Below are 17,135 nucleotides of genomic sequence, written 5' to 3' on the forward strand. Positions count from 1 at the left end.
CCTACACTTTTTTCTACACCTCCACCTCAATTCCTCCAATCCACAAATGGAGGGCCAGGGCTTGAGCTATGGTGACGACCATGCAGCGGAAATACTTAGGACCCCCTCTATTCTGGGTCTTGATTACGAGACTGCCACAGGAAGCCAATCGGCCGATTGGCAATCCTTATCAGACATGAAACGAGAGTGGGTACGGATTACATTACATGGTGCCCTGATGACAGAATACTTTAGGGCCAACATTTCACCTAATGGCCTCATTGTGAAAAACTTCCCCAGGATCTTCTGGGAGGATGGGCAATTCAAAGTTGAATGGTCCCAAATCTCCTGGAAGTGTACAAGAGATCTCCTCATCCTCATTGTTAACACAGCCAAAAGACTAGCGGATGAGCTGTTGATACGGATTCAAGCAGCGGAAAGCACGTTAAAACAATCTAACCCTGGCTCAAGTTTCAAGTCCAAATTGACTGAACTTAATAACGAGATCGCTGAACATAAAGAGTATCTGATGAAACAAAAAGTAGTAAAGTTACAAAAGGACATTAAACGCTTTGAGAAAGAGAAAGTGTACCCATATCTTAAAGCTGATTATGTCCCATCTAACACTAATTATTCATCAGACACCGATACCAACTCTTCCAGAAGAGGGTCCTCTACCGGCAGTGACTCCAGTACTGAATACTCAAGACCCAATCAATACAGAGGAAAGAAGGGCAGACAAGGATATAATACCTTTCCTCCACCTATGTACCAAGGACCATCTTTTTGGCCATATCCGATGTACCAGCAAGGCCCCCCACAATTTAGCCAACACTGCCCACCCCCTTTTGTACCCCAAGGCATGAGCCAGCCTTTTTTAGGCAGAGGTTGGGGCAGAGGGCGAGGGCGAAGAAGAGGGCCCTCGCAGGAAGGCAAAAGAGTACAGTGGGAAGAACCTCCCCAACGAGGGATGGAGACCAGGAGCCACAGCAACAAGAAACAAACCTAGTCGTTAATCTATCGACCAGGCAATTGACACAGACAGAAGATGACGTCCTCCAAAAAGGACTTGGTTTTGTCCCCACCCCCAGAGTTGATCCATTCATGCAGATCTGCGAATTACACCAATTTTTTCGCAAGATCCGCCTCAGATTTTTCTTCGAAGGAAAAACAAGGATAACCGAAATGGATTCAGGTCTTCGTAATCCTTCTACTTTCACCCCACATGCGGGAATGGTACCAAATGAAGTCCTGACCTATGAACAGGCAGTACTGAAGGAAGTGAAAACGATTCAAGGACGCCAAATTTTCAAAAACATCAGTAACAAAGAAAAATTGGCTCTTGAGTCATTGGCCAATGACCCGAGTATCACCATTAAGCAAGCTGACAAGGGTGGGGCCACTGTCATAATGAATACAACAGATTACGACACTGAATGCCTACGACAGTTGGGGGATAGGAAATACTATACTCCTATTTCCAAAAACCCTACAGAACGCTTGAAAAAATCCATTACCAGCCTGATAGATTCAGCCGAAAGCCAAGGATGGCTGAGTGAGAATGAGGCGTCCTTTCTAATTAAGAAAGAACCTAAAACCCCCTACTTTTATGTTTTCCTAAAATCCATAAAGGGGTCACACCAGTACCAGGCCGTCCGATAGTATCAGGCATTGACTCCATCCTGGAGCCTCTTTCACAATTCTGCGACTATTTCTTGCAACCCTTGGTCAAAGATACCCCATCATACATACAGGACACAACTGATGTATTACGCCTACTTGACCAGATTCAGGGGTCTGATGACATCAACTTCCTCATTACCCTCGACGTTGTGGCCCTTTACACAAACATCCCCCAAAGGGCCACACTGGAGGTGATAGAGGATGTTTTGAATGCAACCCCTTGGGAGTCTCCCACCCCTCCATCCTTCATCACAGCCTGTGCTACACTGGCACTAACTGAAAACTTTTTCGAGTTCAAGGGCAAACTCTATCACCAGACACAAGGTACTTCCATGGGGAGTACCTTTGCTCCTAGTGTAGCTTGTTTGTATATGGCTTCCTTTGAGGGGGAACACATCTTCTGTGACACCAATCCTTATCGCGATAACATCCGCCTATGGAAGCGTTTTATAGACGACATCCTCATCTTTTGGACAGGAGACAGCGTGAGCTACACTGAGTTTTTTACCTGGATTAATAACCTGAATCCCTACTTACAGTTCACTATAACAGCGTCTCCAACACAGATTGCCTTCCTTGATTTGACTATTAAGTTGACACAGGGTCACTTCTCAACAACCATGTACAGGAAGGCAACTGACCGCAATAGCCTGTTACACTTTCAGAGCCACCATCCTAGATCACTCAGAGAAAATTTGCCCTTTGGGCAATTTCTAAGAGTTAGGAGAAATTGCAGCACTTTAGATTCATACAAAAGTGAATCAGCTATCCTGGCCCAGAACCTGAAAGCGAGGAACTACCCACAGAGGAGCATCACTCTGTCTAATAAACGTGCCCGCAACAACAATAGAGAAGGACTCCTTGAACATAGAACCGAGCCAAGTGTTTCTACAACACTAACCTGTGTCACTACCTTTACACCGGTTTCTACACAACTGACCCGCGTGTTAAAGAAACACTGGGATATCCTTAATACAGGAACTTTACACCTTGAAACACCACGCTTTGCATACAAGCGATCTAAGAACATTAAGGATATTCTCATACGCACAAGGCCTAAACCCGAGATCAAGTCCCTACAACGCACACTCTGGCAACTACCTCCTGTGAAGGGACACCACCCTTGTGGCACATGTAGTGCTTGCACCTCCACTTCAGTACATAAGACAGTCACACTGAATAGCACTTTTGTTTGGGAATTGAGAACCCACACAAATTGTAACACACCAAACTGTATTTACCTACTTATCTGTCCTTGCGATCTCTACTACGTGGGGATGACAACACGCCCCATCAAATTGCGCATTTCTGAGCATCGCAGCAGTTTCCGGTGCCACAAAAATAACACCAAACATTATGCTCATTTTCACGAGAAGGGACACTCACCGGACTCGGTGAAATGGCTTATTTTAGAAGCCAATCCCCTTCTTACTAAATCGAGCCTTTTCGCAAGAGAGCAGAGATGGATACACCGTTTATCCTCTGATACTGGGGGACTCAACGACGATATCCCGTGGAGCTCGATAAGAACCTGAGCAATTCTACACTATACCAGGAGCATGACCCCCACTGTTGGTTGAGACTTCAGTCCCAACAAGAGACCTTCACTACTGTATATTGGCATACATTCCCAGACACGATATATACCACCCACATTGCCCTCCGAGTGATACCACCAAAACTCACACTGAGTGCTTTAAAAATAGCCATCTGTCTACTGGTTTTCCCAGCTAATATGCTACTGTGACTATGAAGTTAGTGTTCAACCCTCCGTTTTAAGATGGCCGCCACATTTACAATCTTTCCTGGTCTACTGGCTGAGATCACACACCAATCCATGATGGCCGCCATTCTACCACAGTCCCACCTCCACCTCCACCCCCGCCCACAGTCACCTGACTTCGACTTCCTCTTTTTAAGCACACCTTCCTGAGGCACGAGTCACCTTCCGGACTCGGTGGAGAGGGTAGGTCAATACGGCAGACATGAGCGGCACGCAATGTAAGTAGATTTACGCTCTATCACATTGCCGCTAACTTTGAGCTTCACCTTTTCAGGGACCTGCTTTCCCCTCTTATTCCCCCTAGTAGTTAACTTGGGAACGCCAGGCACACTTAGGTCCTCGACTGGTAACTGACGCTTCTTTTTGAATATACTCTCATTCATCCCAGTCGCACCGATCGGTCTCCTTTGGTGACCGTTCTTACTAACTTGCGGCGGCTTAGCTCCTTCCGCTTATCATGGTAGGGGTTTACAGGACATGCCCCCGGGCTTTTGCAACACCGGCCTCCACCCATCCATTAATCCTCTGCATAGGATGACTGCACGCACAGCTCAGACCACGTATAAACATGAAGGCTCTCCAGCAGACTGCCCTTCACGCAGTTTACTTTCCTTATCCACGGACATCAAGTCACAACACTTTATGCCTACAACCTTGGAATTGTGTTGTTTCTTTATTTATTTATTTATGTATTTATCTATGTGATGCAATCGATACACTTTACAGGTTGACTGCCTTTATATCTCCATTGTCACCTCAATGTATATATATTTCCTACATCTAAAGGATAAGCTTGCCATTACATTAATACATTAGACCACAACTGTACTGCCTTACTTAGTGCCTGCTCTTAATTGTTGTTTTACCCATATCATTCTTTGGTCTCGTGCGCAGTTCTACTTTATGAGAGATTCTAGCTCCATGTACACCCACCGAGTACTGCTGCTGTCTTAACTGTTACCGAATAGGGTAAGTCAGTTCCCGCGTATTCCCTACTGCATTTTTAAATCGTCCACACAGGTGAATAGCCACTTCTAGTTCACCTTTGGGACACATCACGAATGTACTTGTTGAGTTGCTAAAAATATTTCTTTTGGCTTTAGGAAACCACCACAGTTTTTACCTTTAGCATGGTTGAAGAGTCACCTATTGGCTATATATTTTTCTGTACCAATGTGTCAACGGTGTTCTACTCTAACTGGCATCATTTCCCTTACAGGTAATACCAGACACTGACAGGTACTTCAATAGTAGTCATCATCTGGTGTGACACGACCCAGTTCAGAATACTGTTATTATTAGTTTTACTGTTTTGTAGATAGTGTTTTTTTCTTAGGTCCTGAAGAATCGCGAGTACACACACTCATAGCGAGAAACATGTTGACCATCTTTTAGTTCACTCACACATGAGACATTATACTCCGTTGAGTGCCACCTTTTCACGTTTTTAATCAGGGAAGAAGGCCCCAAGAATAAAATTGATTCCCAGCTGGCACTTTAACCCTGTTTTATACCACATAGTCACATCTACACCACTTAGGCCCCCTCACCCGCACTTCACCATACGGCTGTCGGATTGAAGATCTCCGACAAAGTGCCCCTTATAAAGGAAGCCCGTCGGGCATTGCACCGCCGGCCCGACGAGGAGCTAGCCCATATGATGAAGCATGACACCTGCAAGGGTGTGTGAGGGCATTATTATCCGACAAATGGATTACCAATTTCCAATACAAAGTGGATACAATTGGTTCTAGCCTTTCACCTGACTCTTCTCCCCTCTTTCCACTTTGAGGAACAGCGGAAACTACCTTTTTGAGCTTGTATACCCTAGGGGCATCTACTTCTGCTGGACCTCCCGCTCCCCTGAGAACGGAAATAGCCCCATTGTGTCCCTCTTTTTTGGAATTCATAGATAATTACATACACATAAAGGTATTAGTGGGAATTAACACTGTATAATCAATACGATGTAGTAACGTTGTTTTGTGTTTCTTTTTAATTAAGTTGTCCATTTTTGGCCTATTGGGAAATGGCCTACATCTACAGCCTGCATTTGAGTAGATGAAATACGAAGAGAGGCCTTGCTGAATATGGTTGAAAACATGACCTCGGCCTCTGTCTGAGCTAAAAGTTACGAAAGGACAGCAGCTCTGGGCCTGTCGCCAGATATCCTTGGAGGAGAAAAATTGTCACAAATGAACATTTTGATAAACTTGCGGTGGCTTCACTATAATTCCGGAGAAGAGCATCCATGGATGTTGCGAGTTTAGTTTGTGCTTCCTTTTCCCGTGTTTTTATTTTTGAGATATTCGAGAGCGGAGATTTTTCTAATGTTACGAGTTAACATCCTTTCCTGCTCGCTCTGCTCAACGGACGCTTAGAGCTTGTTTGTAACTTTTAATGTGTAAGTTTTGGTATAAATATTGTTAGACTAGAGAGGGTCGGAGGCCACTTCTTCCTGAACTTATGCTCAAGAGGATCGATGCTGACTGAGAGGACGGCGACTCGAGAGACTTTGCTTCTTTTCTGAGAGACCTGTTCTGACCTAAAATACGACATTTAGCTAGAATAGGTAACTATGAGAATAATGATTTTGCTATTGAATGACTTTTCATTTGAACTAATTTAGATAAAAATAATTTCTGTTTGAAATACAGTGTCGGGTGGTTATTTCTTTGTCATTTTATTGAGATCTCAATTGTGTTCTTATTGTTTAAATCATGACTCAAGACATTTCAATTTGGTTGCATTGACCTCAAATTAGATGCAGATTGATTTAGGAGTTCTCTCGTATATTCGGTGTGGATAGAGTAATAGAATGAATGTTGGTATGATGGGCCCTAGCGTATGATGAGTGTATGTGCGTATGACTGTGAAATTACTCTGTCCGTGGAAGTAGGGAGAATTTATAACCTCTGATCTGCAGCAGTTTCCTGGTAGCAGAGGATGGTTTCGATCCATTGACCTCTGGGTTATGGGCCCATAACCATCATCAGCAGCAACAGCAGAAGGTTGTCAAGCAGCAGAATCAAGAGCCGAAACCGCCCTTGCCGCAGAACAGAGGGTCTCAGAAATATGATAAGGACTCAGGATTCTACAATGATGAACAGGTAAACAAACCGAGACGTACTAATCCAGTGCAACAATACTGGTTAAGGAATGAGGGGAGTGAGTCTGAAGGGGACTACTGACGGTGCCGAAGAGAGGAGGAAGAGTGCATACTTGGAGCAACTCTAGAAATAGACCAGGCAGGACCATTTGTAGATGGGAAAATAAATGGGGAAAGTGTTACTTTTTTACTGGACACAGGAGCGACGAGATCAACTGTCAGGTCAGCAGATATAAGAAATCTTCCTCTCTCGGATTAAGCAATCCAAGTGGTTGGTGTAGCTAATACACAGATTAAGACTCGTCTTACTGAACCAGTAAGGGTAAGGATTGGGAAATTTTCAGATATGCACCGATTTGTGGTGTGCGACACTAGTCCAGTGAACTTGTTAGGTAGGGACTTATTGTGTAAAATGAATTGCACAATTTTTTGTACTCCGGATGGAATAGCCTTTGAGACACCAGATGAGGATGTCTTATACAGGATGACTCTAGATAACAGAGAAAGTGAGATTGTTGGAACATAAGCTGTATTTAATCCAGATGACTTGCCTCAGGAGTTGAGAAACACAGTAAAAGCAGTAGTTTGGGATTTTACTGGAGTGGATGTGGGATTGATGAATAATGTAGATCCAGTAAAGATTACAGTGAAAGAGGGAATTACTTACCCTAATATCCCACAATACAGATTGACACCAGAAATAATTGAAGGAATAACACCTATAATTGATAAAATGATTCAGCAAGGTGTTTTCAGAGAGTTACTGAGTAGCCCATGTAATTCACCAATAATGGGGCTGAAGAAACCTAATGGGAAGTTCAGGATTGTACAAGATTTGAGAAAGGTTAACAAAATTGTGGTATCATGCTGTCCCATTGTGCCAAATCCGTCAGTGATTTTGTATCAGATTCCTCATGATGCTGAATGGTACACAGTAATTGATTTGTGCCATGCTTTCTTTTCAATTCCATTGCATCATGACAGCCAGCCGATTTTTGCATTACGGTTTGGACAGCGTATTTTGGCATGGTGCCGAATCCCACAGGGGTATACAGAGAGTCCTTCAATATTCAATCAATTGCTGAAGAAATCTTTAGAGAGTCTGACTATGCCTGAAAGCTCAATACTAGTACAGTATATTGATGACCTACTTGTGGCATCAAAGACACGTGAAGCATGTGAAGTAGATACCATAGCTTTACTGAATCATCTGGCAGATGGAGGGTTAAAGGTATCTCCAGCCAAATTGCAGTTTTGCAAGAAAGAAGTACATTATCTTGGACACAATATTGAGAAAGGTCTAAGAAAGGTGACCATTGACAGGATCAAAATTATCAGAGGAATGAGAGCCCCAATGACCCAGAGAGAAGTAAGAATGTTTCTGGGAATGGTGGGTTATTGTCGTCAGTGGATAAGTAATTTTTCCTTGATAGCAAAGCCACTGATTAAATTGACCAAAAGTGAGGTGAAAGACCCATTGGAGTTGAATGCAGAACAAATGGCAACATTTGAAGAATTAAAGAGCAGACTGTGTGAAGCTCCTGCTCTAGGAATGCCAGACTATGAGAAGGAGTTTGAACTGTACTGTAGTGAGAGGAATGGATGTGCACTTTCAGTGTTAATCCAGAAACATGGACGTCTGAGGAGGCCAATTGCGTACTTCTCATCCACACTTGACCCAGTAGCTGTGGGTTTACCAGGTTGCCTGAAAGCGGTAGCTGCTACATTCAGAAGCTTGGAACAGAGTGAGGGTATAATAATGGGATATCCTGTACGGGTGTTCGTACCTCATGATGTGGCAATTCTTTTGACCAGAAGTAGAACTCAATATATGTCACATAGTCGGCTGACTAAATATGAAAAAATCATTCTGGGAGCATCAAATGTGACTCTTGAAACATGTGTGAATGTGAATCCAGCAACACTGTTGCCAGATGCTGAAAATGTGAGTGTGAGAGATGATGTTGATCATGATTGCTTGGATGTGCTTGATTACTGTACAAAACCGAGACCAGACATAAGAGATCTGCCACTACCTGAGAGTGATCATGTGAGGTTTGTGGCTGGATCATGTTTGAGAACAGAAGAGGGTGTGCTGAGTGCAGCATATGCGGTGTGTAAAGTTTCAGAAGTTATGGAAGCTTCACCTTTGAAAGGAGTTAAGTCTGCTCAAGTTGCGGAATTGGTGGCACTGACAAAAGCTTACAAGATTGGGAAAAATGTGAGAGTGACTGTAATGACTGATAGTCAGTACGGATTTGGAGTGGTTCATGATTTTGGCCAGCTTTGGCTACAGAGAGGTTTTTGGACTTCGAGTGGAACTCCAATAAAGAATGCTGAAGTGATTGGGAAATTGCTTGAGGCGATACAGCTGCCCAAAGAACTAGCAGTTGTAAAATGTGCTGCTCATGGACAGGGAAATGATTTTGTTACTCTTGGTAATCGATTTGCTAATGACATAGCACAGTATTGTGCAAAGAACAATCATTCGATTAACAGGGGAAAAGAGAAGGAGATGTCTTTTTGTTCTGTAATGTTTACTAATGTACTGGAAACATGGGATGAGGTGAGGCAGTTACAGGATGAAGCAGGAGATGAGGAAATGAGAGATTGGATCAAAGCAGGTTGTGTACCAAGAGAAAAGGATCATGTTTGGATTTATAGAGATGGAAGACCAGTTATGCCAAATTCTATGTTGTCAACAATGGCAAGAATGTATCATGGCCAGGGACACCTGGGGAGGGATGCTATGATTAGGTCCTTTAAACAGACCTGGTACAATGCAAAGTTCAGGCTGATTGCAGAGAGCATCTGTCAAAGATGTTTGATTTGTCAGCAATTCAATACTGGAAAGAAAACAGTGGTGAGCCTAGGAACAATAGGCAGAGAAGGAGGTCCTTTTACCAGAATGCAAATAGATTTCATTGAAATGCCCCAAGTTAATAGATTGAGGTATGTTCTAGTGGTAGTCTGTTTGTTTTCAAGGTGGGTGGAAGCATATCCGACTAGGAGAAATGATGGAATAACGGTGGCCAAGTTGCTGTTAAGAGAGTTGATTCCTAGGTACGGGTTCCCAGTGACAATTGAGTCAGACAGAGGGGGACACTTCTACAATGAGCTCATGAGTTTAATTTGTGAAGCATTGAGCATACAGCAGAAGCTATATTGTGCTTACAGGCCAGAGGCTTCTGGCGTTGTTGAACAGATGAATGGCACAATCAAAAACAGAATTGGCAAGATGTGCTTAGCCACTGGAATGAAATGGCCTGATGTCTTGCCTCTAGTGCTGATGACTATTAGATCTACTCCAGATAGAACTACGGGGTTGAGTCCACATGAAATATTAATGGGACGTGCAATGAGACATGCATTCGTGCCTGTCAACAAGCTGATGACTATAACTGATGACATGATTTTGGATTACTGTAAGGGCCTGGCTGACGCAGTTCATTCTGTGTTTCACCAGGTTGGAGAAGACGCCACTACACTTGAAAAGAAGCAAGCCCATGATCTGAGCCCAGGGGATTGGGTGAGAATAAAAGTGCACAGAAGAAGAAATTGCTTGGTTCCAAGGTGGGGAAGGCCAAGACAAGTCATTCTGACTATGACGACTGCTGTGAAGTGTGCTGGAGTGAAGAACTGGATTCATGCAAGTCATACTCTGAGAGTTCCAAATCCAAAGGATGGGACTGGGAAGGAGTACTTTGAAGAGTCAGATTCCAGTGATGATGCAGACACTGAAACAGTGAGAAGAAAAAAGAATCCTGAAAGGGGGGAAAGAGAGTCAGAAAGAGAGTCAGGTGATTCTTTTTTCTTACCAAGAGAGGCTTCAAGAGGAACATTGCGAACTTCGGAGGAGAGTTCAGATTCTGGAAAAGTGCCTGAAGTTCTAATGAGCAGTGAAAAAGGAAAAGAGAAAGAAAGAAAAGAAAAGAGCAATTCCACAGAGATTACACCTGAGTCAAATGAAGAGATTGAGAGGAATCCACCTGAGATAACTTCTGAAGAAGTAGGGTCAGAAGAAGATAGAGAGGGACAGATTGCGGAAGACCCCCGAGGAGGTGTAGGGAACATTCCTGATAAGCTAGGTGAAGGGACAAGTAGACAGCAAGAAGATTGCGTGTCGGAGACCCGAGGAGGCACAGTGGTAGGGAAATCTCAATCGGTGGAGAAGAAGTCTGTGTAAAAAGAGAGAATCGTTGATGAACAAGAGGCAAATGAGACAAAATCGGATGAGAGTGAGAATGAGATACCAGAGGGTCGAGTTCTGAGAAAGAGAACTTGGATTGGAGAAAGAAACAATAGAGAAGTGAAACAGAAAAGAAGTGTAAAGGGAGATCTTTGGCCTAACAAGATAAAGAGACTGAGATATCGACTGACACGAGTGAATTCATCGAAAGCTGAACAGGTGAACGAGGTGTCAAGTCAAAATCAAGCGAAAGAAGAAGAACAAAAAGAACCAAAAGAACCAGAAGAGATCAAGAGAATCAGAAAACCCAACCAGAAGTATAGGTCACCGGAATGGACGTATGTGGCACTGTCTGAAGAAGAAGAAGAGACAGAGAGTCAAGGAAATCCAGAGGGGACCTTACGGAGAGTGGTTGAGGAGGAGAAAACTGTTGGAATCCTGAAAGTTATCATGACTGACATTGGAGAAGAGACAGATGTTCAGGATATTCAGGATCTGATACAATTTGATGTTGCTGAAGAAGAAGTGAAAAGTGATGAAAATCCAAATTGAGTGAACTGAAGGAGTCACTTGGAGAAGAGTGAAGAAGAAGGAATCTAAAAATTAACGGATTGAAATAATTTAATGTTCTAGAGATTCAGTAGTGGAGTAGTAGAGGCTAAGTCAAAAGACACAGTCAAGTAGTAAAATGGCTAACCCAGAAAATAATCAAAGTAGATGTACCTTTTTGAAAAGATGGTGCAGAATGTGCTGCTGTTGTACAGGACTATTAATGCTACTATGGAGTGTGCTTGCTTTATTAGTTACTTTTAGAGTTACAATAGACACTTTTGGAATACATACTGAGAATATGACTAACGTAGAGAAGGGTTCACAAAAAGTAGTACCAACTAGAATTAGTAATATACACATTCATAAGGTTAGGTCAATTAATGATTTTTCTAGCAATGTTTTTCAAAATTGTTGTATGAATACGTAAAGACAATGGAAGTAAGGGATTGCTACATCTGTATGCAATTGCCTGCGTCCGTTTCAGAGGGAGTTACTTATCATCATCTTCCAGCTACGTATGGGATTTCATGTAGTGTATTGATTAGTATTTTTTATTTGTTAGGGAAAATAGATTATGATATGTCTAATAAGGATAATATTTTTGGGCAATTGCCTATGAATAAAAAACTGAATCCTGCTAAAGAAGCTAACATTTTTGGTGAGATTTTTATTGAAACAGAAGAATTAACATTAGATTACATTTTTAGAAACAATTTAACTTGTAGTTTGAAGGAAGAGGAAAAAGCTTTCCTAGACATGGTAGAGAAAAGGAGAATGAGCATGCATGAAAAGGCAGGAGGATATAAAATGAGTGAGACAGTGTGGGACATTGAGATGGGAAAAGAGTTGAAGAATGGGGCCAGTCCAACTTTGGCTTTAGATGCACCACAGAAGGGTAAACTATGCATTACCAGAAGGAAATCCCAATATGATAATCATTTTGTTGGGACTAGTGAGTGTCATGATACATACTTTATTGCAACGGGATGGGGATTCAAAGGAGGAGAAGATCCAGTTTACCCAGGAGTGTATTATATTTGTGGGAATAAGGCTTATTACAGGTTGCCTGACCATTGGTATGGCACATGTTATGTTGGCCTGGTCTTTCCAAAGATTTTCCATATGGATAGAATAGAAGATGCAGAACAAATTAATTTACTAACACGCTTTAAAAGAGAAACTTGGTCAGAAATTATAGGGGATATTTTTGGAGCTTTGATACCAGCAGTGGGAATTTCACTTAATGCATATGGAATTCGGAAGCTGTCAACAGTGGTGGATCGCTTATCGACAAGCACCGCTGGAGGGTTTCTATTGGTGAATACAGAGATGGTTGCCTTACGCGCCATGTCAATGCAAAATCGACTTGCCCTTGATATTTTATTGGCAAAAGAGGGTGGAGTTTGTGGAATGCTGAAAGTTCAACATTGTTGCACTTACATTCCTGACGAAAGAAAAGATCTAAAGGTCTATATCAAAAATATTACTGATTTGCATGAAGAATTAGTACCATTGGAAGCTGAAAGTATCTGGACTAAAATGGCTAATAAGATGATTGCTGTTAAGAATTTTATAGCTAAGATAGGTAGTACCATTTTTGGTAAAATATTGTTTCCATTGACATGTGTGATTGTTGCTTTATTGATCCTTAGATTAGGGTGTTTATGTTGTAGATACAGGAGGAGTAAAAAGAAAATTGTAAAAGAAAATACTGAAAAGAGACAAAAGAGGTCAAAAAGAGACCCAGAAGAAATTGAATTAGAAGGATTTAGAGAGAGCATGTATTTAGAAACTAAAAGAGATGATGAAAAAGAAACTGGTGTTTTGTAAAAGCAAAAAGACATTTTGAATTTCTCCTAAGAAAAAAAGGGAACTAAATTTTTGGGTTGGATTTTTGTGGTGATGATATATCACCAAAGGGGGGATTGCTGGAGCAGGGTTTTCTATTTAAACTCAAACTTCAGTTTATATTTCTATATGTCATAATTAAAATTACTAACGATTAATTATTAAGTATTAATTTCTGTTGTGTGTTTTAATTAATCAACCTTACTAATTAAAAGAATTACACGTGGGAATGCAATTGCATGGCTTAATTAATAAGTGAACTAAGTTGGTGAGCTAATTAATTAAATAAGTGTGGCTAAAGTGCTATTTGTTATGTGTTTGCGCTTTAAAATAATATGCTTTAATGCTTTTTTATGTCGCAAATGGCTAGATAATTACATACACATAAGGGTATTAGTGGGAATTAACACTGTATAATCAATACGATGTAGTAACGTTGTTTTGTGTTTCTTTTTAATTAAGTGGTCCATTTTTGGCCTATTGGGAAATGGCCGACATCTACAGCCTGCATTTGAGTAGATGAAATACGAAGAGAGGCCCTTGCTGAATATGGTTGAAAACATGACCTCGGCCTCTGTCTGAGCTAAAAGTTACGAAAGGACAGCAGCTCTGGGCCTGTCGCCAGATATCCTTGGAGGAGAACAATTGTCACAAATGAACATTTTGATAAACTTGCGGTGGCTTCACTATAATTCTGGAGAAGAGCATCCATGGATGTTGCGAGTTTAGTTTGTGCTTCCTTTTCCCGTGTTTTTATTTTTGAGATATTGGTGAGCGGAGATTTTTCTAATGTTACGAGTTAACATCCTTTCCTGCTCGCTCTGCTCAACGGACGCTTAGAGCTTGTTTGTAACTTTTAATGTGTAAGTTTTGGTATAAATATTGTTAGACTAGAGAAGGTCGGAGGCCACTTCTTCCTGAACTTATGCTCAAGAGGATCGATGCTGACTGAGAGGATGGCGACTCGAGAGACTTTGATTCTTTTCTGAGAGACCTGTCCTGACCTAAAATACGACATTTAGCTAGAATAGGTAACTATGAGAATAATGATTTTGCTATTGAATGACTTTTCATTTGAACTAATTTAGATAATTTCTGTTTGAATTACAGTGTCGGGTGGTTATTTCTTTCTCATTTTATTGAGATCTCAAATGTGTTCTTATTGTTTAAATCATGACTAAAGACATTTCAATTTGGTTGCATTGACCTCAAATTAGATGCAGATTGATTTAGGAGTTCTCTCGTATATTCGGTGTGGATAGAGTAATAGAATGAATGTTGGTATGATGTGCCCTAGCGTATGATGAGTGTATGTGCGTATGACTGTGAAATTACTCTGTCCGTGGAAGTAGGGAGAATTTATAATCTCTGATCTGCAGCAATGGGCACAGGGAGGCATCTAACAAAGTTTGCTAGCTCGCTGTGCACACACACTGCACACTTTTAATGTCTCTTCAATATCACTGGGATGCAGACCTGACTCACCCATGCACAAACCACAAATGGATATCTATGCTTGAGATACCTACCCATATTTCTAGAAATGCCAGATTCTGTCTCATTCAGTACTATGTATTGCACAGAGCCCATTTGACCCCAGCTAAGATCAACAGGCACTTCCGGCATACAGATGTTTGTTGTCCATGATGTAAGCTGATTGACACGGATCTCATTCATATGTGCTGGGGCTGCCCGTGCTTGATGAATACTGGTGTAGCATCACAGCACACTTAGCTGGCTGCACTGGGTGGATGATGGCGTGTACCTGGAATGTATGTCTCCTTGGGCTCTCCCGTAGATCGGCTAGGCACAGATTTGTGTAGTGTGCCCACAAACGAAACACACCACTGAGATCAACATTGGAACCCAAAGACCTTGGAGACAAATCAAACACGCTAATTGTAACAGTGACAAGGTACTTTACTTGATCACTTGCCCATGTCAGAAAAAGTATGTCGGTATGACTACTAGAAAGATTAAACAGAGAATTATGGAGCATAAAAGCACGATTCGGTGCAGGAATCAATCTACTCGCTTGACCAATCACTTTCACGAGCTATATCATAAGCCCGATGATTTGTCTTGGACCATCCTTGAGCAACCGTATATACCAACACATGTCGCTGATGTGTCTAACTTTTTATTTAAAAAAGAGCAGCGCTGGGTGTACAAGCTACACAGCGATGTGGATGGGCTCAATGATGAAATCCCTTGGATCCTGGTTTAATTTACTGTATGCATTGACCCTTAGAATGACAGCGATCCACTGCCTGCGTGTATTTACACTTACTACATTAATATTAACAGCTACATGTTTTTTATATGATCAAGACATGTATTATAAAGATCTGCAATTGTAAATACAATCGCCAGCATTAAGGGCATATTTTAGAATGTTCTTACATTCGAACAACATTGTTGTAGGTCCCACTTTTTTCACGGAGACATATTCCATTTCTTCCATTTTGGGGTATTGCACTCACCTCACGCAGTTTCCTACTTAACGTTTATTTAGGCAACTGCGGTATTTTTATGTCGATACTATGTCGACAGGTTAGCATCTCCATGATTATTGGGAGGCAGCATTATTACGCTGTATGATTCGCATGGTTTGTATAAATTCAAGCGTGTTTATATCAATACGATATGTTATATCTTCGCATATGTGAAGCGGGACTACGAATCCCAGGGTTCCATACCCTCACTGATTTTCGTTGACTTAAATTAAATGAGACCTTCATCCCATACGTCACTTGACGCTGCGCCACGACGGCTCTCCACAGGTGAGGCCGCTTTACAGCTAGTATTTATGCCAGGGTAGCGACAGACAGGTGAGTTTTTGGCGGTACGCCCTCAATATATGCATAGACATCGGCAGCCCTAGCGCAAATTGCAATATCGCGTTACACCGTTTACCCAGCATTATTCATTTTTTGACACTGGGCTGGGACTTACAAGCCATTTTTCACGGTTCTTGTTAACATAACGGGTACTATTAGAGTGAGCATTGTCTGAATACTTGGCCTCCTGTGGTACGATTTACACACCTTGTGCCTTTTTCCAAGTAATAAATCATGCATTTTGTTAATCTTTTGGATCCCACTAGATTAACAACAGGCTAGGTGCTAACACCAGTAACACTTTTAGCCCTCTTAACTATTACCTTTTTAACACACTGGCCCACTTGTTAAATAGTCAGGGTTTTTGCTGCCTCGTACATGACAGCCTATCAGAGTGACTCCTTTTAACCTTTCCTAAGCATTAGTGTTGGTGCCATCTAGGGATACCTCCATTTAAGAGCTACCCGTTTGTGTGGTTATAGTTCTTTTCCTTTCTTCACAGAGCGTTGCCTCACGCCCTGAGTTGTCACCAGGAGCGGTGGGTGGTTTCCCCTATTTTGTACGGGTAAGAAGGCTGATTTTTGTTCTCCTTCTTCTTCTTTTTGGTTATTTTGAAAGCATCATGTTATTTATTAGCAATGCTGTGTGTCAGGCAGACTGGTATTACGTTTGCACTTTTTGAATGTGTGCTTTTCTCTTTTTTCAACAGGTGTTTTGCAAGTATCCCTGTAGTTCCTACTACAAATAATACACGGGGATACTGTTGGTTGTATCGTTCCTAATAGTTTGAATTGTGGTAACTTTCACTCCCGAATTCTTGCAGTAGTAACAACTAGGTCCTAAAGAAGGCCACAATCACTTGCGCATTTGCATATTTGTTCAGATCGCACCCTGACTGCTTTTAAATTTTGACACAAGATACTCAATAAAATTATGTTTCCCCTGGTAGTCAATTTTAATACACTCCCTTTTTACACTGCACCATTTTCACCACACTGTGTCTAGCTTCATTGATGTTTAGGAGATCTAGTCCTTGGATCACACTAAAAACATCTGCGAGCTCCTCCTTTACACTAGCAAGGAGTCGTAGCTCCTTGGCTGCACCAGGTTGCAGCTAAGAGGAGATCCCAAATGATGAAGCATGCCACTTTG

At 41.8% G+C, this 17,135-nt stretch overlaps 1 long non-coding RNA gene across 1 annotated transcript in view; it reads left to right on the forward strand.

Annotated features, from left to right (window-relative positions):
- LOC146802424 (uncharacterized) overlaps positions 1 to 17,135 on the forward strand; it is a 157,253-nt gene that overhangs the window by 75,028 nt on the left and 65,090 nt on the right. The gene's annotated exons all lie outside the window — the stretch shown is intronic.

This window comes from Triturus cristatus, chromosome 8 (assembly GCF_964204655.1).
Source record: "Triturus cristatus chromosome 8, aTriCri1.1, whole genome shotgun sequence".
NCBI lineage: Eukaryota > Metazoa > Chordata > Amphibia > Caudata > Salamandridae > Triturus > Triturus cristatus.